General features: G+C 45.1%; 1 protein-coding gene across 1 annotated transcript in view; it reads left to right on the forward strand.

Annotated features, from left to right (window-relative positions):
* The window catches only part of LOC144772946 (adhesion G-protein coupled receptor G2-like), a 1,412,864-nt gene that overhangs the window by 186,328 nt on the left and 1,205,061 nt on the right, over nt 1–21,475 (forward strand). Inside the window, exon 2 of the mRNA XM_078657647.1 lies at nt 16,763–16,890. The gene's annotated coding sequence lies outside the window, so the exon portion shown is untranslated. The remainder of the gene's footprint in view (nt 1–16,762; nt 16,891–21,475) is intronic.

Here is a 21,475-nt window from a genome sequence, read left to right on the forward strand (position 1 = left end):
CTCATTAAAATCCCCGCACAGCGGCGGAATTCGCGCCGCGGTCAAGCAGTTAAAAAAAGAAGAGGTACCACATGTGATCTTGTCCTATATAGTTATGTCAGGGTTCCAATGACATTTTGAAACCAGCATAACTCTTAGATGCAATTTTAGACCATATTATACCTAATACGTTTGGCACAATTCCAATGTCTGTTAAAGTAAGAATGGAAAAGGGAACGCAGGAAAATGACTTGTCCTATCTTAACTCCTCTGGGATTCGTTGCTGTCCTCTACAGAAAGAACAGGTGAACAGAACAACACCAAACTTGATAAGATGGTGGAACTTTACTTAAAGCGTTTACTTATGTGTAAATCCATTAAGGAGTTTTTGAGAAATTAGCATCATAAATATGTTATGTTATGTGAAATTACCTTACATAATGTTATGTTACGTTATGTGTTTGTAAGCGTGTAAAGATGTTCTGGTGCTAAGAGACAGCAGATCATACTACCCAGTCCAAAGCGGTATACAGCACTTACAATGCAACTTTTACGACGCAGTGCCATTACAACGCAACTATTACAACGCATGCCATTACAACGCATAGCGCTTTGGGGCGATCTGACATAGGGAATGGGTAGTCAATAGGTTAATTTACTATCCAATAATCTTCCTTAGTGTCCACGGGGACTGGAGTTGGAATAGTAATTAAACTATTCACGATCCAGCACCCAAAGCACTATGCGTTGTAAAGGCATTGCGTTGTACAAATTGCGTGGTAACAGCATGCGTTGTAAAAACATGCATTATAATGTCATACATCCGTCCAAAGCCATTCAGGGCTCAAAACAAATAGGTTATCCATAAAATGACAGAGAAACAAACAATGAAAAGAACAAAAAAACCCTATCTCTAAGCCCTATGCTCACACCTAATGCAAGGGCAATAACCAAACTCTCTACCATAGGCATACTATGCACTATAGAGTAAAATTATAGGTTATATAGCAAACTTTTCAAAGCCCTTCCAAATATGGAGAAGCGGACATATTTTACTTAATTGGAGCAGAAAAGCAATCCATAGTTTACTGTCTGCCACTGAAAAGGCACCACCGCCTAATCAAACTTGTTTACATTTTGTAATTGAAAGGAGTAAAGCATCCAGTGAATAAAAAGACAGACTGAGAGTACATATGTTGAATGTATTCCTCAGAAGGAGTGGTCCAGAGTCGAGTATGGCTCTATGGCCAATGCAGATAGACTTAAAGGTAATCGTTTTAGCACCAGCGAGCCAGGGCAGCAAATGTAAGGTAGAGGAAGATGCGGCATGTCTAGGCAAGCCATTCACTAGGTTGGTGGACGTATTTTGGATACATTGCAGTTTATTCACTATCCCATGCAGTGTGGCCAGGAACAGAGATTTGTAGTAATTGAGAAGAGTAAGGGACCACTATCCGGGGAGGAGTGGAACTATTTTCCGCAACACCCTTAACAGGAGAAAGTAGGAAGATGACAGATGGTAAGCCTCTCTTTCGAACACCAGGTTTTCGTCCAAATGGAAACCAAGATTGTTTATGGACTTGGATAGATTAAGGGAATCTGACCAAATAGAAGGTCAGAGACTGGAAGAAAAAGGTCTAGCCAGAGAGGTGTGCGAAGCCCAGACGACCTCAGCCATATCAATATTAAACTTCAAGGCATTTAGTCACAGCCATGAAGATGCAGAGGTGATACAATGACGGAAAGTCAGAAGTAAGGCCGCCCCTATCCAATCCAAGGCAATGATCAATTGAGTGTCATTGGCATAATACATACAGGTGACAACAAAAGACCTGACCAGAGTATGGATAGATGTAAACATCGATCAATGTGGGAACACCTTGGCACAGAGCCCTGTAGGTTGACTCCAATGGAGGGAGATACACTTCTTGGTCTCTATCCTCTAGATAAGATCGGCACCATTGATCAGCTGTCCCTACAATTCTGGGATCCAATCATCTGGATAAAGAAATAGAATGGGACACTGTATCAAAGCAGCAGACAAATCAGGTCATATAAAACAGACAAACGTGCGCTTTCGGTGCTGCGTGCCAGATGGAAGTCAGACTCTGCGGGTTCAAGAATATTATGTTGTTCGAAGAAACCTTCTCAAGGATTTTGACGGCAAAAGGACGGAGAGAAATGGGATGGAAATTGGCGAGCTTGGTCTAATCTACTTTAAGTTTGTTTTTACCGAGGGACTAGTAGTTCCCATTTCCACTCCGTGGGAAGACCAGCGTTGGTTGGGGAGCTCTTGCAAACATCTAACAGAGCTTATGAGAGAGCAGTTTCAAATAATTTCCAGAATGTTGGAGGAATAGGGTCCAAAGGAGAGCCCAACTTGATAGGGGATGCAGTAGATGTAAACTTCTCCAGAGTGAGGTACTAAATTGGCCTAGCCAAGGAACCAGCCTGATTCAGCAACAGTACCTATTGAGTCAGGATCACCTTTTATGGTGGCGGGAAGAGTATTAGTTGATTTAGGACAAAAGTTACTAAAAGTGGAAGGCGCTCCACAAAGGTTGAATGATCAACTATCTATTGCCTATTGCTGCACTTGGGTGTCAGTTGTACTGTTGAGGTCAAACCTTTGACCAATAAGTGTTAACGTGTAAAACAGCCAAAATAATGAGGTAATGCCAACACAAAATGTGACACATTGCATCGCATCTTTATTTCCTATTGTCCACAGTAGCACACCAATAGCCCCCGCGGTGCAGTGAGGCCCTGAGCACTAGGGGACTTCCTCTGGCACTGTGCAGGGGCAGGCCTAAGAGCTCCAGACTGGGACCAAAGTGTGGGGGACCACAAGTTTATTTACGCTACTGATCGTCCGCTACATACTGAAGGAATGACATGCTAGTCAATTAAGAACAGTCGTCCCTTAGTAGCATAAGACTACTCATGCAATGAGTGCAAACGGCAAGGTTGAGTAGCAGTGTTTGCTTACCAGTCTGATGCTGGCAGGACGCGTGCTGTCCATCAGCAGGTTCCTTGTGTGCCTGGAACGGTTTCACATTATGTTTAGTTTCGTATCTCACAGAAAGCAAAATGCAGTGCTGTGAATATAGGTATAGAGAAGAAGGAAGTCTGTGTGTAAACGTAGAAAACATGTTCTTAATGATTTTACGTCATGCCTTATGAGCTCTTTGCTTCTAAGCTTAATTTTTCCATTGCTGGCCTTTTTCGATACCTAAATGCAGTGTGAGGAACAAAATACCTGACACATTTTTGTCCCTCCATATTTAAAATAAGGAATTGATATATTAGGCTTTGGGTGAGAACGATGGGCTTGTCCCATGCATCTGTAACATTCTATGCATTAGATAAGTTTTCATGCAAAGTTAAGTTCATCTCTCAAAATGTGAATTGTTTCTCGAGTAAACTAAAAGTTTTATACCTGTGTTGATGTCTGACCTTAAAAGCAATTGTTGAAGGTTTATATACCTTTTTAGGACTAACTGAAAATGTTCTCCTGGCTGATATAATATATATAGATTTTTTTTTTATTAACACATTAATTTTTGTTCTCTCGAGTGCCTAGCCACGAGGATAACATAGCAGTTCACACTGAACAGGAGTAACAGAGTAGGAAAATAACTTGTCGAAGTTGACAGAATAACAAGCATTAGCAAAGCCAGTAGATCCCACCTGCGAGAGCTATTGCGTCTATCACTGATTTTTAGCCATGCTGTTCAGCATGGCTTAAAATCAGAGAGCAATCTGACACCAAATGGTGTTCAAGAAGGGCTGGGAGATACATTTTTCAAACCCCACTTTAGCCACCAAAATGTCCCATCACGATTATTAATCAAAGTATAACAACATGCTAAGTGCATGAGCCAAGTCAAGCACACAAGTGAAACCCCAATTCCACCACTCATAGTAAGACACTCCAAGTGAGAGTTCTCACAGTGCATAAACTAAGCATGGCCTGCATCATGAGGTGTCGTTCACACATGCATGTAGAGCAACAGTTATTGAAAGCTACACTGCCAAAAAGTAATTTAAGGCTCAATGAGGTTTTGGGGGAGGGTGGACCCTGTAGTCGCACCCTGAAAGACAGATCTATGCCATTGTAAAATTATAACATTTTCTTCTGTAGTTTAAAATTAATATTCTTATTTCTGTGATGGCCTCAAGAGGTATTTTTCTATTTGTCTAAGATGAACACTTAAAAAAAAAAAGTTGGATGTCGCCACAGGAGAGTGGCTTAGAAGGTAAGAACATGAGCATAGTGCACACATAATGGCAACATACATTAATGCTGTCTCTGACATAGTTTATGATGCCTGCCTTGAGATTAAAATAGACGGGTGGTTACCTGCAAATAAGAGGACATAGCAGAAAGATAATATGAATTTCTTTAAGAGACCTCATTTGAAAAGCACTTGAAGGAACAGTTTCTAAATAGCAATGGCACAGAAGGTCTCCTGGTCACTGAAACAGTTTTTAGGTCCAGCCGTCGACACCTCTTGTATATACTTACTTATATATTAATAAATACATATGTGTACATTCTTTGTGGGCTCTGGAGATCAGCCCTAGGACTTGTCTGCTTCCACTTAGGGACTTTTTTTCTGTTCAACTGCCTCTATTTAACTGTCTATAATAAAAAACATGACCAGTAGAGGTAAGTAAAATACCAGAATTGCTTTCTGCCGAGGGACTTTATTTTTTTAATTTTTCTGGCAACTGCTTCTATTGAACTTTCTTGAGAGAAAACGACCAGCAGAGGTCAGTAAAACACCAGAATCACTTTAGCATTCTCTAGAATCCAGTCCATAGAAATTGTCTTCCACGAGCACTCATAGACAATATTTTTTTCAAATCTCGCATTTTCAGTGATATGACCACCGAAGGCCATGATTTTATATTAAAAACAGAGCTTTTGACAATACCATTTCCTGCTGAAAGGCAATATTTCTCTCCATGTGTTTCCATACATGGTGTGTCACTCAGATTGGTGCTTACTTTCCACCATGTTAAAGAACAGTAGATGTTTCAGCACCCACGTTAATTGCAAATGCTTGTTATAGTAAATGGCTCTGATGGGCTTTGTACTACCTCCAATAAACCTTCATGATTTGAAACCTTAACCATTCTCGGTCTTCACTGTGTAGCCTAATGTGCAACACATTATTTGAATGTCTAGATCTGTGCTCCCTGGGCCACTGGAACCCAGCCATATCTGGCTGATGAGCCCTTATCATAACAAAACCGGTCATATGTTGCTTGTGTTCCGATTCGGTGAGAATGTGGCCTGGCAGTTTAGGCTGGACTGTTCCCATGAGGAGCAATGTCATGGCTGACTTGTATATGGCTTGATCCAAACTGAGATGGCATGGTGAGCAAAAGAACGATGGGTTGGGATGTTCCCCGAACACTAGCTACACAAATTGCAAGCATTTCTCCTATCACATTTTGTGTTTTAAATTTGTTGACCAGCCTTCATTCGGTAACCTGGACGGAAGTACGTGGCAATACAGCACAACAAAATCCACAAACATTCAAGTAAATAATGATTGCATTTTTGCAAAAAACATGTGAGCATGGCTCTAACAATGGTGCAATGTGTTAATTGTGGAAGTGACTATTAAATATCCTCTACCTTCGCCCAGTATGCCAGCGGAAATAATCAGGGGGCTGTTGTCTCAAAAACACAACAAAACTCCTTACGTTGCAATGCATTCATACATTGAAACCTAACAAGGAGCCTCGTGCTACCACCAGTGGTGGGGAACAGTTCAAGGGTACATGCAAAAGTTGTGAAGGAGGAAGAGGACGCTCTCTTCAAGATGGTTCCCTACCTGTGGCAGATTATGTTCTTCCTGACCAGATATTATTTCAGCCTTTTCGCAGAAAGGACAATAGAAGAGTGAATCTGATCTGTGGCGAGATGTTGTTTCTGAGGCTGTATACGTATTTTGAGATGGCTTGTTTTCCAGTCTTTCCTTTTTGCACTATTTGATTTCAAATCTGATGATGTCAAGGCTTGACATGTTGCCTTAATCTCAAGAGATGGTGAGCTTTTCCGCCAAGTAGAGTTGAGTGTTGGTTGTTAGTGTTTATGTGGAATGTGGCAGGTCTTTGAATTTGATGTGGGTTGCGAGTGCACACTCACTAAAGTCACTGTCCTATTTTAACATTCTGATATGAGCGGGGTGGGTTTGGAGCGCACCCTTCAGTGGACCCAGTGATGGGAAGGGGAAGCCAACGACGAGGGCACAGTTGTTATTCAGGCAATAGAAAGATAGAGCTTGGACATTGTTTCTATGGCTTTCCAAAGATCTGTTTGAAATTCAAGCAAAAAAAAAAAAGATACACCTTGTTCTGGAGTCAGATTTAGAAAGGTGCTATTTGATTTTGCATGTTCAAATTAGTTTGAGTCAGAATGATACAAAAAACAAAAGCAATATTCAATTTCACACATTTTATTCCAGCAAAAATCTACATTGATTAAAAGGGGCTTAAATATAAAGGCGTGTTTAATTATGGCTGCTATTAAGCTCCCAAAGATAAAAAACAGTACAAACACTTAGAGCGGTTTATGACCTTATGTTTTATCGTCAAAGTCATAAACGCTATGTACTTAATGAAACTAATGATTCGGATCTATTTGTGTACTTTTTTTTTATTTCAGGTCCAAATGCTAGCAAGGAGACACGGCTCGGGTAACCATAACATGCGAGGTCTTATGAGAGGTTTTATTATACGCAAATTAAATTAATTTTGGTCAGTGCATTTTGCAACTGCGAATATAACTGAAGGCCAGTGGAAAGGAAAAGGTTCATAGCCGTCTGGAGCATGCGATGTTTGTAGTAGCTTAAGAAAGGGAAAACCATGGTATTCAGTGTGCTTTCTAATAATGGCAGAAATAAAAGTGGATTAAATGCGGTCTTCATGTGTTTTCCAACGCAGAAACCGAGGAATTTCATTGTCGTTTAATGTCATGCTGTCCCCATGCAGGGTTCCCCTCTAAAATGTACATGCAATATTCTTACTGCTGAGGATGTGTAGGGCTGTCGCTGAATATATGAACATATAAAATGCATTTTAGTGGAGGATGAATCGGGCTCTCTGTGAACATCGGTTTTAATTTCATGGTATTTACTGCACATGCTATTAAGATTGTGAAGTCAGTATTGATTTCACTTATCCTTTCCCAATCATGGTTTTGACCTACCAAAGCATATTGTGTGGAGGGAGAATCCGGTGACCATGCAATAACATCAGCTCTAAAGCACACTTCCTGCAGAGTCAATTCCTAGAGGCATCCAAGTCCTAGGAGCCTTTGCATTTAACCCAAGGGAAAACCCACTGGAGAGTGTGGTGCACTGCTGTCTGCTGATTCACCCCTGCAATGCCCAGTTCACAAAGCTGTGAATATTACGCACAGAAGGAAAAGATTGTACCAGGCTGCCCGAACTGTCCTTATGAAGTGAGATCTGAAGGAAAGGTCTCTGCCAATGACGAATCTCAGTTATTTTCTGCTTGTGTGAGCATGGTCGGCGACTGGCTGCCGCCCCCCCCCTACTCACCACACCAAATGCAGGATAGAGGCTCATGAAACATGGTTAACTTTTGGAAGGCGGGGGGTCGCGAAACCCCCCGGCCGTATTTATTAAGATATAAGATCATAAAACTTTAATTGCATGATAAACGTTTTATACAAAAATCATCAAGACATTAGATACAATATTTGTCAACAAATGTGAGAGCCTAACCTTAACAGAGACTCTAATACAGCTTGTTTCCTAACCGAATCTAACATCCTCATCTAGATTTTTGTATACTACATTTTTGGCCATATGGCAAGGTCGCTAACCGGTGTCAGGTCCTACAAGCTGCGCCTTACCTAGAGATGTGCGCATGCGCAGCCGAGCCCGGTAATTACCCGGTCCACGCCGTGAACTCCATTTACCCACTAAAGGAGGGCCCTTACTCTGCGCCATCCGGTGACGTCATAAGTATGCGCGCGCGGGGTGGCTACCAGCCTAAGGAAAGCGTGACTACTCCAACCCGCGGCCCTTTGAAGCACCAGTTACCTTGCCCCTGAAGTTCTAGAAGGGGCCAATGGCCCCTCCCCCTGGGCGGGAACCTCCATGGGATGATGCCCGCCCCCTCAGACCTTAAAATTAGCTGCTCACCGGTCATGACCTTACCGCATGCCCCACACCAAATAAATACGACGAGCTATAGGAAAAAATTCTAATGGACAACTACTCTCAGCTAAATCACATCCCGCATCAACGTACCTACAAAAGGAAAAAAGGCCTAGACATAATTGGAACAACAAAACATATTTCAACACATATCCGTAAAAAGGGGAAAAGATTTCCTAAAGAAAGCATCATCAGCAAAATATACAAAGCACATACAGTTCGCTATGCCTGGAAAATCGAAACAATCACCGCCAAATTTACACCTAAATCAAACTAATCAGCATTGACCATTTTTTGTTCCAGGGATGGTGGGAGGGAAAACAAGAAGCCCCCGAGCGCGGGGCACAACACGCTGTGGGGGGAGCGTCCAGGGAACAAGAGGGTCTCCCGGGCGCTCCCTGCCTCTTTATTCCTAAGGGGCTCGAGGGGGGGCGGCTACGCCCCCCACCCGGCCCCTCCTGCGGCCCACCCCCCTGACCCGGAAGTCCTATAATGACATCCGGGCCAGGGAGGGCGCCACCCAATCGGCGGTGAGGCGCGCCCGGAAGGGCATGCCCCACCACCGAGAGGCTTGGAGGGGGAGGCGGGCGGGGGGGCCAAGAGCCCCCCTTTTCACATGGTCGCGACTGGCTGCCGCCCCCCCCCTACTCACCACACCAAATGCAGGATAGAGGCTCATGAAACATGGTTAACTTTTGGAAGGCGGGGGGTCGCGAAACCCCCCGGCCGTATTTATTAAGATATAAGATCATAAAATTTTAATTGCATGATAAACGTTTTATACAAAAATCATCAAGACATTAGATACAATATTTGTCAACAAATGTGAGAGCCTAACCTTAACAGAGACTCTAATACAGCTTGTTTCCTAACCGAATCTAACACCCTCATCTAGATTTTTGTATACTACATTTTTGGCCCTATGGCAAGGTCGCTAACCGGTGTCAGGTCCTACAAGCTGCGCCTTACCTAGAGATGTGCGCATGCGCAGCCGAGCCCGGTAATTACCCGGTCCACGCCGTGAACTCCATTTACCCACTAAAGGAGGGCCCTTACTCTGCGCCATCCGCTGACGTCATAAGTATGCGCGCGCGGGGTGGCTACCAGCCTAAGGAAAGCGTGACTACTCCAACCCGCGGCCCTTTGAAGCACCAGTTACCTTGCCCCTGAAGTTCTAGGAGGGGCCAATGGCCCCTCCCCCTGGGCGGGAACCTCCATGGGATGATGCCCGCCCCCTCAGACCTTAAAATTAGCTGCTCACCGGTCATGACCTTACCGCCACAAGCCAGCATTGTTAACCGACGATCTGGCCTCCCCCTGTCATGACTCCCCTAGAAAGTGCTCACCTAGCAAAACCCTCCAACCAGGCCCAGACATTATTAGACCACAGGACGTTCCCTGCTTCAGTCAAGTGTACCCCATCCCCCAGGTAGAATTGTGCGCCCCAGATACACCCATGTGGAATCGTCTGCAACCGGGGGGCTCGGAATAGTTTGTCCAACTGTGTGTTGATCCTCTTTACCGAGTGATTCAACGCCCTGACCGAGTCCCCCCCCGCCACTGCCACCGAGGGATAAGTTGAGACCATACTCCTGTGCAACCCGGGCAAGTCCTGGACACCCACCCTGCAGTGGAGATGATCTCTTCAATGAGGATGCGTCTCCCCAGTTTGGCCAGGTCATTCTCCCCTAGGTGAAGTATCACCACTGACGGGGAGTCGGGCTGCCGAGCTAAGAGTCCCTGAAAGAAGTTCCTGAACTGACCAAGGCACAGACCCCCCTCCCAAAGAATGAGATGTCTAACCCCTTCAGCGCCGCCCTTCTCTTACGGTCTCCTGAAAGAAAAACATTTTGCACCCGCCTCACATAAGAGTGGCCCACAATCCAGATCTTCATTGTCCCGCATCCAGCATTCTGCTTGTGCTGTGACGGTGTAGCTCCTTTCCTCCTGGTGGTGGGTTCCTCCCCTGCGTCACAGGTTTGAGAAACTGCAAGAACCAGAAAACATACCAAGCGTGAGAATCATCCTGTCATAACATGTCAATCCGTACATATCGTTTATAGTAATCAGATGACCATCTCCCAATTTTCTTCACACTCTCAGCCGAGAGACCCCCTAGCGCTGCTTCAGTTGCCGCCCCTATCCTAAAGGAGTGCGTGCCAAATTCCTTGGGATCTAACCCAGCCTGTCTCACCGTCAGTTCCAGGACCCGCCTAAACTGGTTCCTAGTCAATGGTGTGCCATCGGCATGACACAACAGTGCACCCCCCGCCGTGCCCTCCCGTTGCCTGTGGAAAACCTCCACATGAGAAACCGGGCAACAGGGGTTGGTCCCGGCCCGGTGGAGCACTATGGTGTGACCCCGAGATTCCTGATCAGTTTTTGACCTCTGGATTGTCATCCACATCGTATCTTCTCTGATCCTAACACTAGTCAGTTGTAGGCCGCCCAACTTATCCCCTTTTGACCCTGCCACCAGTTCACCAATTCTTAGAGCCCCATAGAAAGCAAGAGAAAAGGCGGCTTTGAACAGATGTATCTCCCATTCTGAGCTACAAACCTCGTGCAATGCCAGCAATAAGGCTGCCAGCCGTGCCAATCCTATGGGCCTTCTCGTATCCGCTGAGTGGCCCTGTAACCGGCGCCATCCCCTCATGGCCTTGCGCACCACAAAATTTTTGGTGGGGTCTCGCATGCCTTTAGCCTGTGCAAAGAAGGAGACCGCCGCCCTATGTCTGTTTGTGGCTGCCACTGATCTCCCTTCCTTGTGCATCCATTCTAAATAGTCCGCAAAGCTGTCCTCCTGTGCCCACCTAACCTCCCAATCCTGCCCTAAAAAAGCGCGGTAAGACAAAAACGCCCCTTCGTAAGCTGTCTTGGTCCTGGGGGCTAGGCTAGCAACCACGAGGTCCTGTAATCTGGGGCACCAATCTGCCAGAGTACTGCCGGGAATTGTGCTGGCGAGGGGTCTGCTGCCGGAAGATGTTCCCTGAAAACCTGCATTTTAAAGCGAGAAAGGGAGTCAGCTGCATTGTTGAGAACGCCTGGGACATGCTTGGCTCTGAAGATTACATTCCATTTTAAGCACTGAAGCACAATCTCTTTAATCAGGCGCAAGATGAACGGGCAGCGTGCCCCCTGTTGGTTTATGCATTCGACCACTGTCATGTTAACCGGCCAGAACACCACTGATTGGTTACATAGATGTTCTGGCCAGACCTTCAATGCCACCCATACTGGGAAAAGTTTCAGGAAGCCAATGTTGGCGGTCAAGCCCCATCTTTTCCATTCCTCCGGCCACCGTTGGGCGACCCATTTTGTCCCTAGAATGGCGCCAAAGCCCACACTACCAGCAGCGTCTGTCCATAAACCCAATTCTGCTGATGTGGCGGGAGGACCTGACCACACTACCCTGCCATTAAAGTCCTCCAGAAATGCCATCCATATGTGCATATCCTGGCGAACCTCAGCTGACAGCCTAGTGCGGTGGTGTTTCTTCCGTAGCCCTTTCATAGCCCGCGCAATAGAGCGTGAGAATGGGCGCGCCATTGGGATGACCCGTAGTGCAACATTCAGTTGCCCCACCACTTCCTGCAGCTGCTGCAAGGTAACCTTGCTTTTACACAGGCATTGACGCAGAGCTGCCCTAAACCTAGACACTTTGTCCTTGGGCAACCTGAAGCATCCCTGTACTGAGTCAATTTCGATGCCCAGGAATTCCAAGCAAGTAGCCGGGCCAACCGTCTTCCCGGGCGCCAGCGGAACCCCAAAAGTCCGCATGAGCACGCAAAATTCCTGCAGTGCCCAAGCACACTCCTGAGAGTCTGCCGCGCCTAGGAACAGGAAATCATCCAAGTAATGCATGACCTGTTGGTGGCCCGTCGCCTGTCTCATGACCCATTCTAGAAATGAGCTAAATGTCTCAAAATAGGCACATGATACGGAACAGCCCATGGGCATGCATTTGTCCATGTAAAACTTACCCTCGAAAGTGAAACCTAAAAGGTGGTGATCCATCGGGTGCACCGGGAGGAGACGGAAAGCGGATTCTATGTCTGATTTAGCCATCAATGCCCCTGGTCCCAGGGCACGCAACAGGGCAACCGCCTGATCAAAAGAGGCATACTTGACACTACAAATCCCTTCGTCAATCGCATCGTTCAAGGATGCACCTCTAGGCGCAGACAGGTTGTGGATCAGTCTAAATTCCCCTTCCTCTTTTTTAGGCACTACTCCAAGCGGTGAACATACAAAATTAGGGACAGGCACCTCCAGGAAGGGGCCAGCTATCCTGCCTAAGGACAGTTCTTTGTTAATCTTAGCGGACACCACCGTTGGATTCTGTTTTACTGACAATTGGTTCCTGCAATTAACGCTACCTGTGTAACTCACTGCCGGGATCCTAAAACCTTGTGAAAAGCCCTCCTGAAGTAGGGTGGACGCTGCGTGGTCAGGGTATCTATTTAACCATGGGATCAATGCCAACACATCTATAGGTGTGGGGGGACTCGGTTTGTCTGAGCTACTCTGGCTTCCCCCTTCCTCTATGACCATGGTTGCCATGCTTGGACCTGCAGGTTGTCTCGGGGTGGGACGGGTGACCACAGACTGCACACGCATGCCTAAATCTACAGGTGCCCTGGGCTCTTGTGCATGTGCGCTTATTAAAATCCCAGCATACCCCTCTCTTTTCTGACCCACCCCCCTTATACTTCCCCGGGACCTCATTCCCCTGAGTTGACCGAAAGGGCTGTTGGGGCCTGGCGGAGAACACACTGACTGCACTGGTGGCCTGAGATGGAGCAGTGTCACCTGAGAACTGCTTGTGCCAGGACCTAGAGTCCACCTTGTCCCACGCCAATGATGCGTCAAACTCCTTGGCCTTCCTAAAATTAACATCATACTCCTTCCACGCATCCCCAGTGTACTGATCGCTCCACCCCACAATCCTGCTCAGGTAGCAAGCCATTGCAGCCTGCACATTTGGGGGGCGTTCCGCCGTGATAGCCGAAAGGACAGCAAAGGCCCTGATCCAATTCTTCAAAGTCTCCTCTACTCTAAACCTGGAGCATTGTGCCCTCCATTCACAAACAAGAAGCCCCCGAGCGCGGGGCACAACACGCTGTGGGGGGAGCGTCCAGGGAACAAGAGGGTCTCCCGGGCGCTCCCTGCCTCTTTATTCCTAAGGGGCTCGAGGGGGGGCGGCTACGCCCCCCACCCGGTCCCTCCTGTGGCCCGCCCCCCTGACCCGGAAGTCCTATAATGACATCCGGGCCAGGGAGGGCGCCACCCAATCGGCGGTGAGGCGCGCCCGGAAAGGCACGCCCCACCACTGAGAGGCTTGGAGGGGGAGGCGGTCGCCGCGCCGCCATACGGGCGGGGGGGCCAAGAGCCCCCCCTTTTCATTATGACTCCAGCCAGCGTCAGGTCGGATAGCCATTCACGCATCAGGATTTGGTTAGTGTTGTTAGGGATCAGAAATATTTTAATAGGTTTGAATTTTAGTAAGGCATTTGCCATCCTAGCTAGTATGAGATTCAGACAGTTTATATTAGGGACAGACTGGGAACCCAAAGCATCCCTGGTAATTTTGTCAGAGCAGCCCCAGGGGGTGGGGGCAGTGGGGTTGTGGGCTGATGCACAAGTATGCACTGCTGCTTTTGTTACTGGGGCCCTTATTACAGCTCTGTTGCAAAACCGGCCCCCAGGAACAAAACCAGCCCCTTCCACTAAATTCCTTCCCCCCACTCTTCCAGCCTCCTGGGGAAACGCTTGATGCCCGCTACAGCCAGTCTGGCCCTGGTTTTTAAGTTCAGCAATGTTAATTTCTTATGACTTCAACATATTGTTAACGCTTGATTACCGGGTTCAAAGGCAGGAATGCAAGTAAATGGCATTGGTGTCTTCTCCTGGTGCAGGGGTAGGGGCTTGGGGTGGATTTATGCTACCTGTTTAGGACATCCATGTAAGATTTATTCACATACAATGCATCCTAATGGAAATCATTTACATAGATGATGTTATCAAAAATTGGCATAATTCTGGCCCTGCAGTATCTATGCTGGACATGCCTTCCACACTGCTCATATTGGAGCAGGACTAGGGCCGATTTACATATGGCTGGTCTCTGTCCAGAGTGGCACAGTTAGGAATGAACTGGTGTGCAGGCCCAAGCGATTACCAGTCTTTGATATTTAATCAAGCATTTCTTCCATCACTTTTTTGTTTGTTACAATAGAAAAAAACAAATCCTTCCATGTCACAGAAAAGATAAGCTTTAGTTACTCTTGCCTTTTAGGCCACACCAGACCTAAAGATAACAAATGAAAGTGCAATAATTCACACTGACAGGAAAACATAGGAAATGTCTGAAATTTGTATACGGACATGAACTATACAAATGCAATACCAGGAAAAAGTACTTTTCTGGAGCGGAATTAAGGATACATAAATCTGCTATATCCACCCGAAGGCACTATGATACGGGAAGTCCGTAAATTTAGATTGCATCCGGGAACAGTGACTCAGTATGTGGTAAGTAATGTTGGCACAAAAAGGTCTGAAAACGGCTGATGATCAGTGTCAGTTGGAAGGAAACTTCAGAATGTATATTTTTTGGGCTAATTGGACCCATGCGTGTAGGGGTGTCCAGCAACTCTGAAAGTAGGGGTTCACCCTGAACTCCAAATCGAATGCAGTGTGTTCTACTTCTGTTTCCATGCCTGTCCTTTCTGGTGTCATACAGGCCTGTATTAATATTATAATCTTACATTGACATCCGCCGATATTGTGAAAAAAACGGGATGCACGGTAGAGCCATGTGAAAGCATCCAATTTGCATTTAAGTTTTGCATCACCTTCTACCCAGGAGCGCAATGTTCTGTCCTAGGTACAGGGTCTTCAACGCATGGCCTCTATGGCAAAAGCAGCATAACACAGCCCACCTTCCTCCATTTTGTGGAGTGGTGTGGGCCTCTTTTACTCCCTTCTGTCTGGAGTGCAAGAGAATGGGGATGTTCTGTGTAAGTGACATAAATGTGCCGTGTATTATTTAGAAAAGCGAAATTCAACAAATAAGTAATTGTGAAAGGTTGATACCTTTTATTGGAGGAACTCATGTTTTTGCCTGCCAGTTTTCAAGAAAATGGAAGTCCCTTCTTCGGGCAACTCTCATGCAACTTTAGCTAAGATAATTTGTTTATGAAAGAGAAATGTGACTGAAAGATAAAGAGAAAAATGCAAGTTATGCAAATGTGCACGAATCCACATTTCAAGTAATTTTCTTACTGGTTCCCACTACCATCAAGCCAGGCTTCATTAGTGCAAGGAATCATGAATTCTACTTGTGTGGAATAGTATCTAGTGCTCACTAGTGAACCTGTCGAATTGGAATCTGTTTGGTTCCATAACACTGTGTCCCCTTCTAGTGCTTGTCTGTTGTTACCCTCAGGATCCCTCCAAGCTGTGGACTAATCCCTGTGGAGGGATCATGTGCTGGATAAGAGTGTCTTTGAAAGGACCAAGGCTGAATGACTGGGAAGTCAACACATCCAAGAGAGAACATTGTGCTGTCCCGTTTTTGAAAAATTCCCAATGTTGGATTTAGCTAGGGCAAGAGAGTCTTGCAAATGAGTTGGCATCAGTTCCTCTCCCAAAGGTAGGAATTATGTTGCATCGAAGAGGATGTTAGAAGACAAACTGGGAATTGTGAAAGGATTGGGCCTAGGGTAATTCTTTCACATCATTTTAGTGGGTACGTCCAAAGCCCCTGCTCTGGCCATTTGTTTCTCAAAACCAGTCTGGAGGTAGAAGGACGATGATAGAGAAGGTCTAGCACGTATAGTTTGGCCACTGTGCATGATTTGTTGCAGAATCCTTTTTCTTAGTGAGCAATTTACATTTATCCTCCTTTTTGGCATAAATAAGTTAGATGAGTGGGTAATACTTGTGAAGGCTAGGACGCTACTTCCACATTGCCACCAGTCTATTCCTTGTTTTCTTCTGGGACCTCTGGACCAGGCGATCCAAATACTTCTGTGTGTAAACTCAAATGTAATAATTGAATCAAGCATGCTACTACCTTTTTAGTTTTAATACACTTTTATACAATTGGTAAACTATATCTCGCTCTTGGATGTATTGGACAAAAAGAACAGAGAATGATTTGCAGAGTCACTCTAATACTACCACAGCCTAACAAAGGCATGGGCAGAAAAGCAGTTTACATTGCAACCTAAAACCTGAAAACATATTGTTCACCATATTGATCAATTTTTGTTGATTAGCACTTTTAGGAAACAGGCTAGTGAAATTCCGATTAACAAATCTTTTGACTTGCCTGTAAAACATTTAATAAGATTTTAAAATAAGAGTTAGCCAGAACTTAACCCTTTAAAAAAAATCCACAGGGCAGCACATCTTGACCGTTTGTTCATTTGGGATACAGTAGTTATTGTTGCTTTTTGAATATTACTGGATTTATTGGTCTTGTAATAAATTTAATTACCCTATTCCAAAGTGTTCAAAAAGTAAGTTGAATTTGAAAGACTAAGGAAGTATGTGTTATTTTAATCTTTTAGCTATACCGAACAGTATCGGACCAGAGATCAATATTTGTCAATACACCATGACGTAATTCCAATACCTGTGGATTGTCGATTGTGTGAGGGGAGAGGAATCAAGAAGAGGATCCAAGCCTGGATTTCAGGTATTCATATTTCACTTCTGATTGTAAACACAGACTACGTGCTCATTCTCCAGGTGAAAATCTCTTGTAACTGGGGAAATCTCTCTTTTTAGCTTTTTAACTTTTTAACTTTTGAAACTGTTTCTATATCTCACCACAATGAGTTTATCTTCAAATGTTCTTGCACGTGCAATAAAACATGTCAAGACTGAGTCGCTTTCAAAGCATCATGTTACCAACTGGTTAAAACACTGCATCACAAAAGTCCCTTTCCTTGCATGTAGCCAACAATCAAAATGCCATGTGACAACACACTTTATGACTGCATGTGATCTAACATTCTTGTTGTTTAGAATGTAATATTTGTAGCATCTGGATTCAATAGTGCACTGGGGGATTTGTTTTCTTGAAATTCTTCACATGGCAAGTCTGGCTATCAATAACTGTAGTGCCCGTTACAAGCGAGCGCCTCAATATTGAGTTATTTAAGCTTATCTCTGATAGACACATGGAACCAAAGGAAATATTTTCATTCTCTGTTTGATTGATACATCTGTTATATGCCACTGTATGTCCAAGTGCACCCCATGTTGTCAGTTTGGAAGTGGTGTGACTGATTATAGTTTAGTTCATAGGCGCACTTCTTGGAGCAATTGGACTTTAGTAATTGGGATGGATTTATTTTTGTTTATTCCGTAAGATCAAAAAAAGTATTATTTTTCAGTGACTTTGGTTGTGAAGTCTTTGGGCCTCATGATGAATGACCTGGTATTTTGATACAATAGTTATTGCATTAATAAAATCAAACCATTATGAAATTTGGATTTTATCAGATGGAATTATTATAGCATATTCTGAGTGGTTATGCCACCTAATCTGCATATCCTGGTAAAAACCAGGCTTTTTCCTCTTGTTAAATTCCAGCAAGGTTGATCTGTCAGAATGTAATGAATGGTACAGTATTTATCGCAACAATTAATTGCCAGGTGCAAAGAACAGCACGCCATTAGTGATTACAATCCATGCATTAATAAGTGTTTGTAAATGGATCTCAATTTTATGGGTCATACATTAAGAGGGCCTTTGTCTATTATTTGAATCCCTTGAATGGTAAAACTGAGTTTTACAATAAATGCAATAGGGTGGGAAATGAAGGAAAAATTGAATGGATTGGTTCGGGGGGGGTTCTTGATTCCCTCTCATACATTGCGACAGGATCAATTGTTGTGTTCGGACATTTTGTAAATGTCTAGCTCAGTGCTTAATTTGAGCCGGTGGGTTCCGGTGTTCAGCACCAGCACTTACTTATCAACATTGAGGCTTTTCATGAGCACCAGTTAAGGACGCATCTAGGATGTTGGGACGACGCCAAGACACAAACCTTGTTGCCCATCTCCTAAGTTGTCAGCTCTGGCCATTATGCCGCATACTCTCCCCACTTTCATGGATAGAAGTTGGTTCTGTTTTAGGTGGCGCAAACAGGAGAAATGGGCTGGGGCAAGCAGCCTCCTGACGAGAGCCCCGGCACTTTTATTTTTTTCAAATTAACCACTGGTCTAGCTTCATGTGCCACTGGTCCTACTCAAATAAGTCAGGACTTGATAATGAATTCATGATACTGTCCAAATATGACAGTACTTCTGACTGTACAGGGGGACTCCTCAAAGAAGCCAGATCTGCTCAAAAAGATAATATAATTTTTCAAATGAACTAGGACTGCTCACCATGTCAGCAAAGCTCAGTGCTTTCTAACCATTCAGAGGTGGACTGTGCTATTACTGAAGAGGTCATGATGGACAATTAGTGATACTGCCACACTGTAATTATTAACCTTTGATTACAAAATATATACTTGTCATATACAAAAATATGTATTAATCAGTCTATTGTGTGCATAAAAAAGTACGTTTTATACTGCAGCAACACTGCTGTATTTCAAATGTTTACATAAATTATACAACTAGGATCTGTTAGGTCATTTTAAATTTGAGAAAAACTATGAAATTGTAATATTCAGAAGCCAAAGAAGTTATTGAAAGAAATCGATGCAGAGAGAGTGGAACATAAAACAGTTGAATATTGATAAAGTGAAAAAGACATAGCTAATGATCACTAAGAAAACCGCATCCCCTATCTAATGGAAGGATTTTTACTGAATGTGGTCATGGGATAGATGGATAGTACTTTCTGTAAAATAGTTATATATTGTCATTTAGTGATATCTCAACAATAGATCACAATCTAGTGTCAGTAGATATATCAGCACATAAGGCAACAGTGCGCGTAATAATACAACAAGAGAACAGAAATCAGAATGTAGATCCATTTTCTGCACAAAGCAATCAATGAATCAATCAAGGGCCTGTAAAGTGCGGCTACTCATCTGTGGGGGGGTCCAGGCTCAGGGGGGGGGGGGGGTCTGCTGGTTCCTTTTGGTAGGGGATCATTCAAAGAGCCAGGCCTTGAGACCCCCTTGAATAGGCTCAGCTTCTCTGATTGCCTGAGGTGGAGGGGCAGGGTGTTCCAGGTCTTGGTGGCGAGGTAGGAGAAAGAACTTCCTCCTGTTCTGCTCATGTGGATAAATATCTTGTGTCAACAGTATAACAGGTGTAGTGAATATGATTATTACATTCTCCAAAGTGATGCCTAATATAAAAATAAAAAAAAACGAAAAACAAAATACTGTCCTATCAACAGAAACATTAAACAATGAACCAGTACTTCAGGGGCAATAGCGGAAGCACGATCTTACAGGTAAGATAAGAACAAGAACAATGACTGAAGCCTCTGTGTGAGAGGGTATAGGGGAGTAGGGTACATCTCTTGGCCAGCCATTCAGAACCTCTGGTGTGGGAAAAGGAGGCTTGTCTACTCTCCCAGGGCCCACCACAGAGTGCATGTTCGGACCAGGTTCCATCCCCGGACATCACACATACTCTAGAACTATACAGGGGCATTTAATTTGTCCTAGACTTTAAGAACGTGTCCCTAACCGGACCAGCACCACCTCCCATCCATGAGCCTTAGGTCACGTGCTATGGCGTTGGCCTCAGCTGCTGTCCATTTGTGTAACACCCGTAGCCAACATCCCGTCAAGGGCGGCTGCAGAGCCTTCCAGCACATTGCTATCAAGCACTTAAAGGGCAATGGCCAGGTGTACTAGTTTCATGTAGTATTCGGTGCGTTTTGTACATTTGGTAATTCCCAAAAGGCATAACAAGGGGTCAGGCGGCAACTGCGCATCTACCACTGCTGAGGTATGCTCTATCACCTGCACTCATTCTTGCACCAGTGTTGGACATGCTGTTGGGGTTTTGGACACCCCCACACCATGTGTGGAAAAGTCGCATCTAGGTGGCCACAGTGTGGGAACAACAGGGCCACGCCTGGGACATCTTGTGGAGGCGGTGTGGTGTAGGGTAAGTGTGATGCAAATAAGTGAACTTTGTAAACTGGAGGCAGGCATTGCCAGAGACATGTTTCACCTGTTCATTTAGCATCCTCCTTTTCTTGGTTGTCAGTACAACCCCCAGGCATTCCTCCCAGCGGAGTTTATTGCCTAGTGCATGATCTGTGTCTGCAGCTTGCAGAGCTATGTATAGCATTGTAACTGCCTTTCTACCTACGCCGTGTGTTAGGATGCACTGTAGTTTGTAGGGGAGGGTTGGTTCCTCTGGCCCTATTGCCCAAGTACTTCTAATCTCCAGGATGCATTCATTATAGGTAATAAATAGACCAGCTCCCAACCCATACGCATCCTGCTGCTCTTGAATGGAACACAAGTCACCTTCATTATATGTTGCATATGCAGGTCACTCCCACTTCCTGCCACAGTGTCGAATCATGTACCCCCAGTAGGGCTCTCATCCCAGGCATGCTCTAAGGCAGCAACTGCAGGCGTAGGGTGTCGTCCTGCGTCTTGGATGTATGTACCTATTCCAGCAGAACTTAGCGGCGTACGTCAATATGCCTAGGTCCGTGTATGGCCCCCCTCCATGGCAGCGGCCAGTCCAGAACCCTAACGTAGCTCCTCCCGGATTGCCAGACTTTCTCCAATTATGTCGCCCACCAGCCATCTCATGGGACACTGTCTATGCACAGACACGCTCAGGAGATCTTTGATCTCCTGACTATTGACAAACCTGCCTGTCTGATGCTTACTGAGACATGGCTCAATGAGTCCTCTCATCCTGACATTGCTGCAGCTATCCCCCCTGAGTACAACATTCTTAGACAAGACAGAGATAAGGGTAGAGGGGGAGGAGTGGCCCTTGTTGTGAAAAAAACTATCGCGTGTTCAGCCATTCACACGGAATCTATCACGGGCACCGAATCCCTTGCCTTCTCCTTATCCCTGTCTCCTCAACAATCTGTTAAGGGGCTCCTGGTATATAGACCTCCGGGGCCTGTGGGGTCCTTTTTTGAAGAACTCCAACAAGTCATGTCTATTTTAGTGCTGAGAACGGAGAGGTGCGTGCTTGCCGGGGACTTTAACTTCCATATGGAAGATAGTCACGATCCGGATACTATTAGGATGCTAGATATTACATCCTCTTTGGGCCTGTTCCCATATCTTTCCGGCCCGACCCACGACAAGGGCCATACT

This window comes from Lissotriton helveticus, chromosome 8 (genome assembly GCF_964261635.1).
Source record: "Lissotriton helveticus chromosome 8, aLisHel1.1, whole genome shotgun sequence".
NCBI lineage: Eukaryota > Metazoa > Chordata > Amphibia > Caudata > Salamandridae > Lissotriton > Lissotriton helveticus.